Here is a 16076-nt window from a genome sequence, read left to right as displayed (position 1 = left end):
TTCATTCTCGCTGAGCAGCTTCATACAAAGCACAACACTCGTACGTTTCCATCAGAAGCAGCGGCTGGTTTAGCTAATCAATTGATTGCTCTACAGTTTCTGCCTTTATATTACATTAAAAAATGTAATTAAATTTGGTTCAATCAACCAGGCCACTTGCTGGAGCAAGTGATTACCTCTAGTGCTGCAAGAAAAGGGGCAAGCTTTCTACCCACTGTGGGAGTAAATTACTGTGCGTCTTGCACGCTAAGTTCCCCCAGTATATTACTCAGATCCACAGATCTGTCTATTTCTGTAAGAACAGTTCTTATTGTTCATTTATAAGATTAGCCTTATGTTAAATGGTAACAGGATGAGAAGTGCATTTCTACATCTAACAGGCACTTGGTGCAGTGATCAGTAGTAAGCCCTCCCAGTGGGGACAGATGTTGCTATTGAGTTTGGCACCAGTACTAAGCAATTACAAAGCCAATGCATCGGGTTTGCATGTGAGCGCCCCACACTGCTTAATATAACGCTATACATAGTTGATGCTGACGCTCACAGTATTGCGGCTTAACGCTGCTTAATTTGTGCACTTGCATTTTGCTTTATATAGCAGGTGCCAGCGCTCACCCCATTTCAGTTTCACAGTATTTGGGTGTCAGGTTTTGGCTATATAAAGCAGATACCGGCAGCCTTCCCATCAGTGCTTGATCATCCACAAGGCAACCTAGGCATGTGCCTAAGGAGTGGTGATTTTAAGAGACATACCTGTAAAGCTGTTAGCAAGGAGACCAGGTTCAAAGCTAGATGAGCAAGCTCTGAAATGTTACCTAAGGTCCAATTTCACCTCAATCCTTCTTAATCTTCAATGCTTCATGTAGAGCCAATGCTGGCATCCCTCAGTACTTCATTTCCAATGTCAGACCCTCCAGTGCTTGGAATCGGCATCAGGGTGTAGATGGTAGAAGGTGAGTAATGCTTAGGGTTAACATTTATAGTCAGGGCCTTTTAACAGCACAGCATTGCCTTTGTAGGTTGCTTATGTTGGTTTTGTTTGCACACATGCATTTTTTTTCTTTTCACGTTTACATTCTTTTTATATTCAAAGTTCTGCAACAGACTGTACAAAGCTTGAAGCTGCAGCGTATGACCTACATGAGGCCAGATCTCTACTGAGATCAGACCTAGTATTGAGTGGGAAGCACTGTGGCAAGGTATTATATTGACATCAAGTAGAGATTGTTTGCTAAATCGTATAGCATAGTGTATGTCTAGCGCAGGACAGTTATTTTTAATAAATTAGATGTTACATTTTAAATATACAATGAACCTTACAAGAATATATTCAAGACTTAAGGCCTTGTTGACCAATGTTTCCTCATTTTTTTTTAAATAAAGAAACAGCATTCTTTCTACTGATCAGCCAGGAACCATGCATGGTTGGGATCAAACCTAATATTTAATGGTGCAAAGTAGTAAATGATCTATATCAAGTACATATTAATCATTTTCCACATCCAATAGTACATGCCTACCTTAACCTTAATTAAAGGCAATGGATTCTGATTCTTATATTCTTTATCAGAACCAGCATGTTCAATTAGACAAAACAATCATAAACTGAAGTGGAACAATCGTATATTTCGGAAGTTAAATGATCAATAACTGATATCTTTTGATCAATATTAAGGGCTAAAGATTGTGCTTATGTCGATAAGACATAATTTAAGTTCGTTTACATGAAAAATTCTTGTAAATCTTTGTTATTGCAGATTAATGGAAAACTTAACTACCCTTTTCACAAGGATCTTTCTACGTGAGATTGGGGCAAATTCGCCACACCTTGAACTTGAGAATTTAGCTCCCTTGTCTTTAGGTATTAGAGATAAAAACTAATGATGATTAATTAACTGCTAGTCATTTTCTGATGGTTTCTGTTTAGCCCCTTAAAATTCTTGTTCATTTGGAACCCGGTTATGACCACCACCAATGATGGTCCATAAAAGAAATCATGGAGAAGAATTTTAATTAAATTGATCATGTAACAGACATTAAATGTCTGTTAGTTGGTTATAATCGTTCCTCGTTTTTGGCTATCCAGGATGCAGAAGTGCCATGTGCTTGTGATCAACAAATTAGAGATTTACAAATCTGTCACATGATCAAATCGATTATAGACTCTTCCAGGTTTTCTTATGATGACGACTGATGATTTGATCCATGGCTCCATGACTGTTGGCTGAATACAGATGAAATACGCTGGGATACCACTGGATTTTTCTTTCTTTACATTTCCTAGCAGTCATAAGCCTCCTCTTTTTCTAACAATTCAAGTAATTAGATTTCCTTGTTTTTAATTTACATTTTAAGTGTGTAAGAGTGTTAGTCACAGTTTCAGCGCAGCTAGATGTTTTTTTTTATATATGTATATTTAGAGTTCTATTTCTAGATTATAATTGAACTGAGTGGGAGAGATTTGTGAAGAGTACATCAGAGTAAGCTATTGCACTTGCTTTCAATGAATAGATCTGTGTACCACTTGTACCTGCAGGATATTAGCGTGTATTGAAGACAAAAAATGCTTTAGTACAGTGATGGTGAACCTTTTAAGAGGCCGAATACCCAAACTGCAACCCAAAAACCACTTATTTACCGCAGTGTGCCAATTTTAGGCCTTTTTTACACGGGAGGCTGAACTACGTGCTGGTACCATACAGACAGAATGCCAAGGAGGAGGTAGACGGTTCACATGTCCTTGGTGGATCCCGAAGAGGTGAGTTACTTCACACCTCCACTGAGCAGTCTACATCCCCCCCACCACTACTTTGCACCAGGTGGTGAAATGCCCCTTAAAAGGGGTGATGGCATGCAAGCTCATATAGAGGCCTTTCGGTGCCCCCTCTGTCACACATGACAAGGGTTCTCCACCGCAACCTTAATATATGTCTGAGAAGGTACTCATTTAGCAAGTTCTTGGCATGTTTATTGGAAAAGTGTCATATTCAACTGAATAATGTAGATCATGTTTCACCACTGATCCAAGCGGCTTCCTCATTTTAAATGTTCACCCACAGTAATCTAGTTACCTTATGGGCACCATGGTTTCTATACCTGAAATAAGGCAGAGGAAGTTGTCCAAGGATATATTATAGACCCCTTTTCACAACATCTGGTGATGCACTGGAACAAACTGTCTCAGTTTAGAGCTAAACACCTTGGTTCCTACAGAGAATTGTCTGAATTATCTTAGGAAGCATAAATGTTATGACTTAATGAATTCGGGATGCCACTTAGATTGGTGGCCAAAAAAAAAATCCTCTAGTGTATTCCAAGATCCGTATTCTTTGATTTCCACTAGGTATGATTTTTTTGGAGCTTTTTCCCCTTTGAAATGTATTAACCTAATGTCCATGCATTTTAATCAGATTAAGATAAAGTAGGTAAAATTGATTAAATCACCATAATATATCTAAAAGGTTATAAAAATGCCAGTACTAAGTGTCTAATTTAGTATCTTTCTTATACTGTATTGCTATATTACACTATATTAGCACTAGCAGCAGTAGCACCAAAACACCTCAGGAGATGAAGTATTTGTCAATAGCCGCATTTTCCAGGCTGTCAGTGCATAGGAAAATCATCATTGGAAAAGGCTGCTGTACTAGTCACACAGACAGTGATGCGGTTACCACACAGGGAAAAGTCTTAATAAAAAATAAATCTAATCTTGCCGAAGCAGCTAATGAAACTCCAACGTGTATTTAGAAAGTACAGGGGGAAAAAATTATGCAGAGACTCGGAGCATGAAAGTAATTTCCATTGAAAGCCTTGGATTTTATCATCTGCATTAAGCGGCAGAAGGAGCTGTTCGATCATAATGCCTTTGTCTTGAAATTGTGACAAATATGGAAGATGTACTTTTCAATAGCTTTTGAGGCTGCTGTCACTGGAGGCGCAGGGCAGAGTCAGGACCGTGGGCTAAATGAGAGGTTTTACTGCGTAGAGAGAAGTTAATGTGATGCAGAGCATAGAGGACTGTGGTCTGAATTCTCACATAGAAGGAACTGAAGCTTGGTTCTTTGTCATTGGTCTGAGAAATGGACAAGAGAAGTCTTTGAATTGTAAAGAAAAAGGTACATTTGTTCATCAAACATTAAAACATAAACATGTACTAGTGAGTAAATGTGGAATAAAAGTACAGAGAGTAGTGGTTAGCTGTGAACTTTCACCATAGTCCATCTATACCGGCTGCAGCTTTTTCCCCCTATACTTAGCCTGTATACAGGTCTGTTGTGAAATGTGCATAAGCTGGCCATACATGACTAGATCGACTATCAGATAGATCCTTCTCTAAAGGAATCTGATCAGAGGGATCAATTGCCCGCCCACACACTGCACAGTGATTTCCAATAGATTTCAGCATATAATCTATGGGGAATTGCCATGCTGCCTACTGGACCGCCCCCTAAGTGTAACGTGTCCCCTGTTGCCCTTGCTCAGTGTTTTAAAGTCTCACCTCTCCACCTGCATAACCCCTGGCCGCCTCCAGAGTTCGGCTTAACCAATGCCAGTGTTCGCCATACCATCTTCCGGTGCCTGTTGTCCCTGCGAGCACCTGTTCCATGGGACACTAGTGTAAATGTAACTACATCATGTGCTGAGTCACATGGAACAGGTGCTCGCAGGAACAGCAGGCACTGGAGGAGGCCAGAAGTCACGCTGTAATATTGAATGCCGGAAATCGATCGATGAATCATTTAGTCTGGAAATTGAAAGTTTGATCGGGTGGCCATGCTGCGGCACTGATTCAATACAATTATCAGATCTGAAGGTCTATTGAACCACAATATCAATTTAAGAATGGGCACCCTTAGGTTGTATAAACACACTGAGGAGGTTGTTGGGTGGGCTAAATATCATCAGTAAGAAGGGACAGCAGCTGCAAAGTTGGCTACAAAGAGTTAAACTCTTGGACCACAGGCAGGAAGTGGATAGTGCCAGGTAATCTGCTTTTTCGGGAAACACTCCTCTATGCTGGCAAGAATTAATTTTAGGAACCAGCCACCTGGTACCCTAAACACATTTATTATTCGATACACTAAACTTTGTATTGCGAAATATTGTAAACGTAATATCTTGTGTACAAAAAAAGGGAAGCTTATGTAGGGCACTAAGTAATAGTACTACTACTAAACAGCGCAGTCAGTCCAGCTTATGTGATTGCTCCTCAACAGGTCAAAAATGTAGATTCAAATTTCAGCACTGAAATTTGGATCTGCATACAAGTACTAATGTAGGATGGCCTGGCAGTCCCTTAGTTTTGGAAGCAATAACTCAACATTGCCATGACTGGACGTGCAGCATGGTGGACTTTTGTGCAGGGCTGTGGAGTCGGAGTCGGAGTCGTGGAGTCGGGCAATTTTGGGTGCCTGGAGTCGGAGTCGGGAAAAAATGCACCGACTCCGACTCCGACTCCTAATGAATTTGTAACTGTAATTAAAATAGAAAATATGATAAAATGTTCTATTTCTCAGATAATAGTCATTAAAAATAATGTATATATACAGTTATAGCTGTGCTTAGTCCACAAAAATGAAATAAACCAATCAAAATTAGTTACTTGTGCTGCTTCAATAAAGCAGTCCCCGTATTTTTAAGGTCAGATATACATATCTGATTGTGACTGTATATATGATGCGTACACAGGAATCTCTTATATATACTATATAACATCTATGCTGTAAGAATAAAGCCTGATGTGTAGCCATGTCACTAATAGAGATGGTCAACGAGATGGAAATAATTCTGCATTGATGCTGATTTATGCAAATGTATGCACTGAAATCAAATAATTTGATATGTTATTAAAATTTGGTTTGGTGACTACAAATTAAAGGGTACCTGAGACGGATGAAAAGTAAAGTTTTATACATACCTGGGGCTTCCTCCAGCCCCCTTCAGGCTAATCAGTCCCTCACTGTCCTCCACCACCCGGATCTTCTGCTATGAGTCCTGGTAATTCAGCCAGTCAGCGCAGTCCAGCCGCATGCCACTCCCACAGCCAGGAACATTCTGCACCTGCGCAATAGTGCTGCACAGGTGTAGTATGCTCCTAGCGGTGGAGTGTGTTCATGCGCACTACGCCAGACTGGCTCAAGTACCTGGACTCATAGCAGAAGATCCAGGTGGTGGAGGAGGACAACGAGGGACTGATTATCCTGAAGGCGGCTGGAGGAAGCCCCAGGTATGTACAAAACTTTAATTTCATCTGTCTCAGGTTTACTTTGTTACACAGTAGTACTATACTCTACATATGCACTCCTCACAGAGCTGCAGGGAATCCACTGAGAATGCTGTGCACATTGAACACAGAGGTGTTGTCTGTTTACAATCTCCTGATTCCCCTGCAGAGTACCTGCACATCATTCTTACATGTACCCACACTTACATTGCCTAGGGCCTGATAGATGTTCTTTGTTCCGGTCTGTACCTTTTACAAGTACTATTACTAAGGACTAGTTTTAGTCTAAAGGGAATAAATATAGTAGTCTACATATCCTTCTCACTTCAGTTGTCTTGTAAAATTCCTAAGCGTTGGCAGAGACGAATTTCATGTTACATACTTTTAATCAACAAAATTGTAATATGCAAATTAGAGGAGTCGGAGTCGTGGAGTCTGAGTCGGAGTCGTTGGAATCCTAAACTGAGGAGTCGGAGTCGGTGGATTTTTGGACCGACTCCACAGCCCTGCTTTTGTGCACATATACTGTATACTTGCTATAAATACAATGTTTTTGAGAAAATGTGGTTCAGAAAAGCACATTTACCCCCTATAGATCATCCATATAGGGTTACTAGCCTTCAGGCTTGGCTACTGGATAATTTACTTTAAATTGGGATTTGTTTAGTTAACACCAGTAAGGTTTGTGTACAAAAGTGTGTGCATTTTTCATTTTTTCTGTTTTGCTTTACAGTTACTCACCTGCTCTGTCAAAACATAGATCGAGGCACAAAGAGGTGTTTTAAATAAATTATTGTCGGACAATCTGTTACTGTTTTCTATAGCGCTCTGCGGGGTGATGTGTTCCTGAAAACCCGTATCAGTTACCTCCTGCTTTATGTAATGCAAACAGACAGTGAGAGTGTAGAGGAAACAGCCACTGTAGGTACCAGCTGCTTTCTGTAATTAGAGGGATATATTTAGCTTGTGTTCCCAGAGCATCAAGCTAAGTCCTACGCACATCACAAGGAGGGAGGGAAGAGAGGGATGTCATACACAAGACAGATCTGTGTGCCTTCTCTTTGTGCTGTGTGAGCAGTGGAACCTACTTTAACATCTCTCTTGCTGGTGGCATTTTTCATCCGCTCTCTGGCATGCACAGGGTAACCTGGGAATAAAAAATTAAATGTATTAGCCACCTCATCAAGGATGTCTTCCATATAAGATCAATGCACTAACGGTGCCCATGCATCACTCAAAATTGTGGGCCAGTTGACCTTCCAATTTGATATTTTTATTGAATTGGAAGAGAAACGGTGCCACTTCATGGTTGCCTGATCGATCTTTTGATCGATTTTGGTCTGAAATTGGTCGACAGGATTGATATGCATGGGTCGTAAGGGCTCGATTGTGTGTGTGGTGGTAATGATGGTTGATATCGTGATGACCGAAGTGCATAAGTGTCTAACACTTAACCCCCCTCGGCCCTTGTGCAGTGTTAAAGGCTCTCCTATCCGCTGGGCCCCCTCTGGTGTTTCATGACATCACGGGCGCTCACACGGGGACGCCAGACGCTGAAGGCGGCCAGGAGTCACGCCAACGAAGAGGCGAGACATTAACAGGAGGGTGACACTTGAATACGTGGGGGGGGGGCTACCCACCCGCCCGCCAGGTTACAGCAAGATTTCCAATAGTTTTCATGCTGAAGTATTGGAAATCGCTGTGTTGTGTGTAGGCAGGCAATAAATACCTTTCTGAGCAGAGAGGGATTTATCTAATGCAGGGATCCCCAAGCGTTTATATTCAAGGGTCGGGTCAACATACTTTAGACTGCCGGGGGGCCAGAACATACATAAAATGTTGAAAAACATTACATTGAATTCAGGTATTGATCCCCCCCCCCCCCACCCACCCCCGTTATGCCCGGAGGAGAACTCCCAGCAGCAGCCATTCAGTCGTACGGCGTCCGAAGAACGTCTTTGTGCACCAGACAGTGAAGCATACCCAGGTGACAACCTGCCATCCAATTGGACAGCAGTGTCACCTGATGCAGAACTGGATTGAAAGCCAGTGAATGACTGCTCACTGTCTTCATGTGGGTGGATGGTGCCAGCACTGCTATTCTATATGCTGGCCACTGATATTTTTAAGGGTGCAGTTGGCCACATCTATAAGTTATACATTCTGGTTTGAGTGGGGGGCCAGTGAAAAAGCCTCGTGGGGCCACATTCATCCCGCGGGCCTTAGTTTGAGGACCACTGATCCAACGGTTGGTCTGGCCACGTTCACAATATTTTGTCTGATAGAATAAAAGCCTTTTTTTTTTTTTTTTTTTTTTTTTTTTTTTTTTACTGATGGTACACATGGCACTATCCCATTGTGTGATCATGTGATCCTTTAGATCATGTGATCAGCTCTATAAAATAGTGATTCGTTTACGGGAATCTTTTGATCACCCTTTATTCTTTTTATTCTTTTTATGATTGAATCAGGGTGCAGAATTTTGTTTGTTTAGATAATATGGATGAACATCATTAACCCAATGAAAATATTGCGATTTGATCATGGTTTGGGCATACATTTAAGTTGCATTATTGAATTATTGTGAATTGATAACAGCCCATCAAAAGTTATTAGTCCAGGAAATGATCATAAATTGTAACAGCATCTAAAAGAAAATTGATGAAAGATTAAATGGTGTGTGGAAGACTCTAGTAGAGTCATAATTAGGAGCATCTTAAGTGTGACAAAGACAGATGTCATAAATGACATGGTCGTAACATTAGACATTATTGTAGTGTATGTTTAATACATATTATGTTAGGGTGTGTTTTTACTATGTTTGGTGCTTTTTAATTAGATTTTGAATTCCAGGAATTGTTTGGCTTACATGAAGCACTTCTACCAGTTCACTACAGGAGATTATCATTTGCTTGTAAGAAGTGCGCCAGAAATTACTATGCTGTGCTCAAGCCTTATGAAACATTTTGGCATAGAGCTTTAAGGGAATGGGGTGTGTCCTGATTCAAGCTGGAGCCGTCACATGACTGTGATGGCTCAGCCTGCAAAAAGGTATTTAGAGGTTGTATTTTTAAAACCAACTGGTATTTCTGTCATGTGATTTGCTGAATCCATGGAATTAAGCTGTAAGCTAATGGTTAGTTTGATGGAGCCTGCTATTCTCAGATCTCAGCTTGGTAGAAGTAAGACACCTGCTAAGTGTCACTGAGTAGTCCTCTTGGATGCTGATTCCCCTATAAAACGATTTAAGTTACAAACAGGACAACAGCTGTAATTTTGGGGCCACTAAACGCTCTGTACTCAAATGTTTCAAGAGACTTGTGAAAAGCCTGGTCCTAACACCGCAGATGTAATGTCTTATCTATCAAGATACACACTTCACTTCAGTGGACGTTGAGAGTGTACAAGAGGGAGGCACTTGGCTTTGCTTTGCCAGAGTGGGTAATAAATAAAATGATGTTGTGACGTGACCTCACAGAGCATGGGGATAATCCACAGAACCCTTCTCATTAATTATCAAAGCAACTTGTGGCACATGAGTAACGCAAGCATTGCTATGCTACTTGAGCATGTTACCATAGCAATGCTTGTGTTACCCATGTACTAATGCTTATTGCATGCCTTCAACGCTTTCCCGCTGAGATCACTCCAAAAATGCTACACTTATTGCTTTTGTAATCGCAGCGCTGTAGTAGAACCGCCCTCATAGGGTTCCACTGTTGCAGAACTTTACCAATTAACAAGCGCTGCAGAAGTGCTTATAGTGGGCTCCAAACCTTAGAGTCCAGCAAGCCAAAAAAGCACTAAAAATAAGCCGATATATGGTAACCACTTAATGTTGTTTACCATTTTCCTTGGTTGTTTAGTTATTTTAATTAATATGAGACAAGGTAATGCGGTAATTTATGAGATCTAAGGTAGGTATTGTGAATCTACCCCATATGCAGGGCCATCTTTCAAATAAGAACAATCAAAAGTTAGATCATGGCTGACTGCATAAATTATCACAAAAAAAGATTGTTCTGTTGAACAGAATGTTCCCGCTTGTTGTGATTGTAATTTTCCACTTATCCTGATTGATTTTCTGAAGAGAAATGATTAAAAGATCATTCAGTGTTGATGAAGAGAACATTTGCATTTCATTTTATGATTGATCCATCATTTTGTCAAATCAATTGTTCTGTCAAACTATTGGATTTTATCATATATGGCCAACCTGTGTAGAAAGGGGTGAGTCACAGTAAGGGAATATTTTACCACAGGAGGTAGTTATGGAAAATTCTCTACTTGCATTTTAAAGGGGCTCAGATGCTTTCCATATTTTGAAGGCCATCAGTAGCTATAATTGCTAGTTGTGGGAAGGTGATACCTTAAACCAGTGAGAGAGAACGTTTCTGGCCTTGTGGCTTTCCCTTCTCTGGATTGAGGTGCAAGAGATTAGACTTGATACACACAACTTTTTTTCAACCTAGATAACTGTGTATCATTAGGGCTTTGTGAAAAAGTCAGCAGGGGTTTAGGTGTCTTTTTAGCGCTGGCTTTTGCATGTCATGTCTTTTTAACGCCAGATATTGCGGACGTCTCTCTTTCAGCTGTATCTGTAGCCTATTCCCTCCCCTTGCCTCTTCAGCAATCAGCCATACAAGATTGCTATTGTAATTTCCAGGAGAAAACACCCAAGCAAGCATGTCTATGCATGGATCACAGGCTAACTTTCACCTGTAGTGATCATGAAAGAGCTTATTGGGAGACAGAGACACAGTCTGTATGTGACATATGGATAAAGATGCTGGTTAACTAAATCATGTGGGTTGCCATGTTAAGATGCAAATAAGTCTAAATTTGTACGTTTTGCATGTTTGATATGTAACATGGTGCATTTCAGTAGATTTTCAGTGGGATCTAAACAGCATTTTGGACTATCAGGCAGTATATGAAGAGCCTTTTGCCTCGCTATCAGCCAAACAAGGCTTTTACATTGTTCCTAGGCAGAGAAATATTTAATCAAGGTAACGACAGAGTGGTTTACCATGTGCTTGGATTTGTCCATCTGAATAGTGAATTTAATCGATTTAATAGTGTGTCTTCCAAGTCCTATTCTGCGTTATCTAATGTGAAGGGACAAACTTAATTTATATTGATCTTGAAATGTAGCCTTTTTTCTGTAGCCCCACTGAAATCAAATTTATTTTCTTATCTTGGCATAAATACATTTCAAAATGTGCATTTTTAGCATGAGATTGGAAAATGAACAAAATATTTGCCGGATCATATGTCAGAGTGTAAAATAACGAGCTTTAATTCTCTTGAATGGTCGGCTCAAGCACTAAACTATATTTCAAGGGCTGATTTTTTTTTTGTAGCCCGATTGTTGTTGTTATTGATTTATATAGTGATATTATATTCCTTGGTGCTGTGCAGTGACAGTGATATGATACCTAAAATGACAATAATGACATATAGATGAATAGGAAAACACATACAGCAATATCAAGATAAAACCATAGCAACCTACCCTTGTGATGTCACATTCTAGAGGGGCTATTGCTTGGAATGAGCACTAAGGAGGGTGAGTCAGATGTATATATTGTGGAAGCAGCGCTGAGTCCGTGACTTAAATCTATTATAAGGAAGTTCCGTTAAAGTGAAGTTCTGTTCTCAAAAACATCTGATATGGATGTGTATTAGTGTTGCACAAATGTGTTTGTAATGTAACCTACAATAGTTAAAATCAGCTATCAGTTTCACTGCACTTATTTTACAGGCTGGAATCTGTGATTCGATAAAGACAACCCTTGTAGTTTTCATTGCCTGCATGATTGTGTAAGGCCCGTTCACACTGCACGCGCTTCCAGCCGCGTTTTGGAAACGCGTGCAGGAGGCCGGCACGCACGACATCAGACAGTGCATAGAGTGCACTGTCTGATGTTCACACTGCATGCGTTCCGGACCTGTGCGGTCCGGAAACGCATGCTGCACGCATTTTTTGCTAAAACACGTGGCTGGCCCATTCACTTTTCAGTGATGAATCAGCCACGCAACGCACACAAACGCGGATGGCGTGCGTTCGCATGCGTTGCATTCCGCACGCATGGCCATCTGCGTTTGTGATGTGAACGGGGTCTAACTGCAACGTAGAAGGTCTTGTTAGTGATTTTCCACACCTGCACTTACTGAGTTACTGTCAGCAGTATGGGAACACCCAACCAGACAGGCTATGTTAGTAGTGTGGGACGGGGGAAGAGGTTGCGACGGCACTTCCGCTACCCGATACGCTAAAGTGGGGAAGGGACCTTAAAATGCACCTAAACTGAGAGGGATATGGATGTTTCCTTTTAAACAATACCAGTTGCCTGGCTGTCCTGCTGATCTCTTTTGCTGCAGCAGTCCCTGAATCACACACCTGAAACAAGCATGCAGCTAATCCAGTCTGACTTCAGTCAGAGCACCTGATCTGTATGCTTAGGCCCGGTTCACACTTGCGGTGGCCCTCCGGAATCGCCGTGCCGGAGCCGCACCGCCTGCAGAACGGACGGAACGGACGCACGGCATAGCAATTAAAGCCTATGCGTCCGTTCACATGGGTCCGTTCTGCAGAACCGGAGCCGGACCGGATCCGGGCCGGATCCGGACTCCGGCCTCCGTTCCAACATGCGCTATTTTTTCATCCAGCCCCTCCGGCAGCCGTATCCGGGGCGGAGCCGGACTGCACCATCCGGCCAATACAAACAAATGGGAACCGGAGGCCGCACAACACACTGGCTGAGAAATCCGGATGTTCTACCCCACTTCCTATGCGGATTTTTGCGGCGATATTGGCTGGGGACACATGGGCAAGCATTTTGGAGTGGAGCAGCACGAGCTGGAGGTGTTGGCAGGATGTTGGCAGCATGTCGGAGGTGGAGGTGAGTGCTAAACAGCAGAGGGCCTGATTCCACAGGTCCCCCTTCTGCTGACCTCCCAGACCCCAACATTTTTTTTTTTTTTTTTTTACGTTAACTTTGCCAAACGGATCCGGATCGCATCCTGATTACCACCTGATGCAACCTGACCGGATCCGGATCGGATCCGGATCAGAACCGTACGGTTCCGATCCGGATCCGGTCCGGATCCGGTCAGGTCATCCGGTCCGTTTGGCAAACAACCGCTAATGTGAACCGGGCCTTATTCAGAGGCTGTGGCTGAAAGTATTGGAGAGACAGGATCAGCAGGAGAGTCAGGCAACTGGTATTATTTAAAAGGAAAAATTCATATCGTTCTTAGTTTAGGTTCACTTTAAAAAAGAGCTTGGAAGATTAGATTTAGTCTGCCTTCCATGTATGACTAGATGGGAGTGCAGGGAAGGACCAAGAACTGAAAGAAAGCTGATTGAAGCAGCAGGTTGACAATGCATAATGGCTACCTCTCGCGCATTGCACTTGGGTTTAAATTTGGGCGAAGACTCTATCTGCATGGAGTTGGTGTGTTATCTCTGTTTGGGTGGGTCTCCACTGGGTTCTCAGTCTTAAGCCGCATCTACACGCGTAGATGCGGCAGCGATGTTCCTTATCAATCGATCCGCTGATGCAGCTCGATTGATAAGATCCGACAGGACGGATCTCCCCACTGACGATTCCCTGCTCGCTCCCCGCGAGGGGTCAATGGCAGGGAATCGAGCGGAAGATAAGCGGCCCCGGTGGGGACGAGCGGGGAGTCGAATCCGGAGCGGAGACGCGGCGGGCACGTGCGGGGACGCGGAAGACGCGATCTGGCGGCTAATCGAGCCGCCGGATCGGAGCCTCATCTACCCGTGTAGATGAGAACACAAGTGAATTGCTTCCCCCAGAACTTGGCCTTAGTTTATGATTGGGATATACATTGGATTACATTGTGAGCTCCTCTGAGGACAGTCAGTGACATAACTATGTACTCTGTAAATGCTGCAGAATATATCAGTGCCATATAAATACACAACAATAATCATTCCATCAGAACCTTTGTGCGCATTGGTAGAAAGGTCACTGGCCTTGCTTTATCCAACATGCTGCTGTAGCATTGTCTTTGCTCCGCACGAGTGTATGTCGTTTCACAGTTACACAAGCTCCAGCAACTATGTTTTTATGCTGAATTATACACAGCTAGTCCCCGACTTATGAACACTTGACTTACGAACGACCTGCCGATTCAAGCGGAATGGGTTCTGTGTTTCCATGGGAACAAGTTAAAAAAAAAACCCGGGACTACCTGTACTCACATCTTACTGACCGTTTTATGCATGAATCAGCATTCAGTATGAATAAGGAAACTCTCAGCTCAAGCCTCTTTGAAATACTGTGGAATAATGCTTTAAAAGAAAAAGATGGAATATGGCGGCATGTAGACTTTTGTTTGTCATAAATTATTTGCTAGACTCCTGCATTGATTGTGATTCTGTAGCTACGTGATTAGGAGCAGAGAGAGATACTTGCCGTGTTTGCATAATCTATACAGCTCTATAGTCAGCACTGTCATCTCCAGTCTCTGTAAAAACCCTTTAATGTTTGTGATGTTAACACCATCTTTGCTTTTAGCTTTAGAACTAAAGCTTCATACACACACCAGATAGATCTCAGCTGGAGTGGCTGGTCCGAATGTATGCGTTGGCAAAAAAATTAATCCTACCAGATCATTTCATCCAATCGCAGGCAAAGGCTGTTGTGCTCGTCCTTACCCCTCCCATTCTAGGCCACTCTGTTATCCCTCTGCCCACCTACATGGCAACAGAATGCATTGCTAGCCTGCAGGCTTGCAAAGTGTTTGTACAAAAATCTGTCCCCAAACAGTCATCCAAAGGTGCAAGTCTTGATCTCTGCTGGAGACAGTCGTCATGTATGTACGAGACTTAAAGAGAAACGGTTTGCGAAAATCTTAAAAATTTAAAACGCATACAAATAAGTATATTTGCATGTTGACGCCTTTAAGGGCCCGAAGTCACATACCTCCTAAGAGTAGCTACTATCTTTTTGGACACAACCTTTTATTTTTAAGCAAAACATCATCTGTCCACTATTTGTTTTGTCGGACCTGATCTTAAAGCGGAATATAACCCTGCATTTCAACTTTGCTCTAAAACATTATTTACAGTATATTATATGCAACCAGCATTTTTTTTTTACTAGACCAGCATTGGAAGGGTTACACAGGGCTTTAAAGTTCCTGGAGATTTCTGCAGACGCATCCGAAGCTGAAATAGATACATTTTGTTTACATAAATGTATCTAAGTGTTGAATGTGACTCATCTCTCTGACTGAGAAGGAGCTTGGAGGACAGCCAAAGAGTGTGTAACATTTATCAATAGATACATATAACTAAATAGAATGTAACAATCTGAACTTCTGCATATCTCTCCATGGAACTTTAAACCTCTGTGTTTAACCCTTCCAATGCTGGTCTAGTAAAAAAAAATGCTTTTTGCATATAATATGCTGTAAATAATATTTTAGAGCAAAGTTGAAATGCAGGGTTATATTCCGCTTTAAGGATTGAGCACTGACGGGACCTGCTGACAACTCAGAATCCATCATCAGTGTCTTGCAAGTTGTTTAATTCAAGAAATTTCTACAGGGAGACCTGGGGTTCTTGAATCCTTGGACTCTTTTTTTCCCCATGCTTTTAGAATGGATATGTCTTTATATATTTGATGCTCAAATGATCAGGGTTTTCAAGAAAAATGGAATTGCTCTATCTGCTGTACCATTAGAAATGTCTGTTCTCTCCAGCGTAACTGTAACCAGTTGTAAGAACTTCTTCCCACCACTTACAATTGTAAGCTTAGAAAACCATTGAATTTGATTGCCATGCCTCAATACCAGCTGACACTTAAAGTGGCAC

The 16076-nt window shown here is 41.9% G+C and overlaps 1 protein-coding gene across 2 annotated transcripts in view; it reads left to right on the top strand.

Annotated features, from left to right (window-relative positions):
• Window positions 1-16076, top strand: part of PPARGC1B (PPARG coactivator 1 beta) — a 190542-nt gene that overhangs the window by 112402 nt on the left and 62064 nt on the right. The gene's annotated exons all lie outside the window — the stretch shown is intronic.

This window comes from Hyperolius riggenbachi, chromosome 3 (assembly GCF_040937935.1).
Source record: "Hyperolius riggenbachi isolate aHypRig1 chromosome 3, aHypRig1.pri, whole genome shotgun sequence".
NCBI lineage: Eukaryota > Metazoa > Chordata > Amphibia > Anura > Hyperoliidae > Hyperolius > Hyperolius riggenbachi.
The sequence above is the reverse complement of the archived record's forward strand: the minus strand, read 5'-3'. Positions and strand labels throughout refer to the sequence as shown.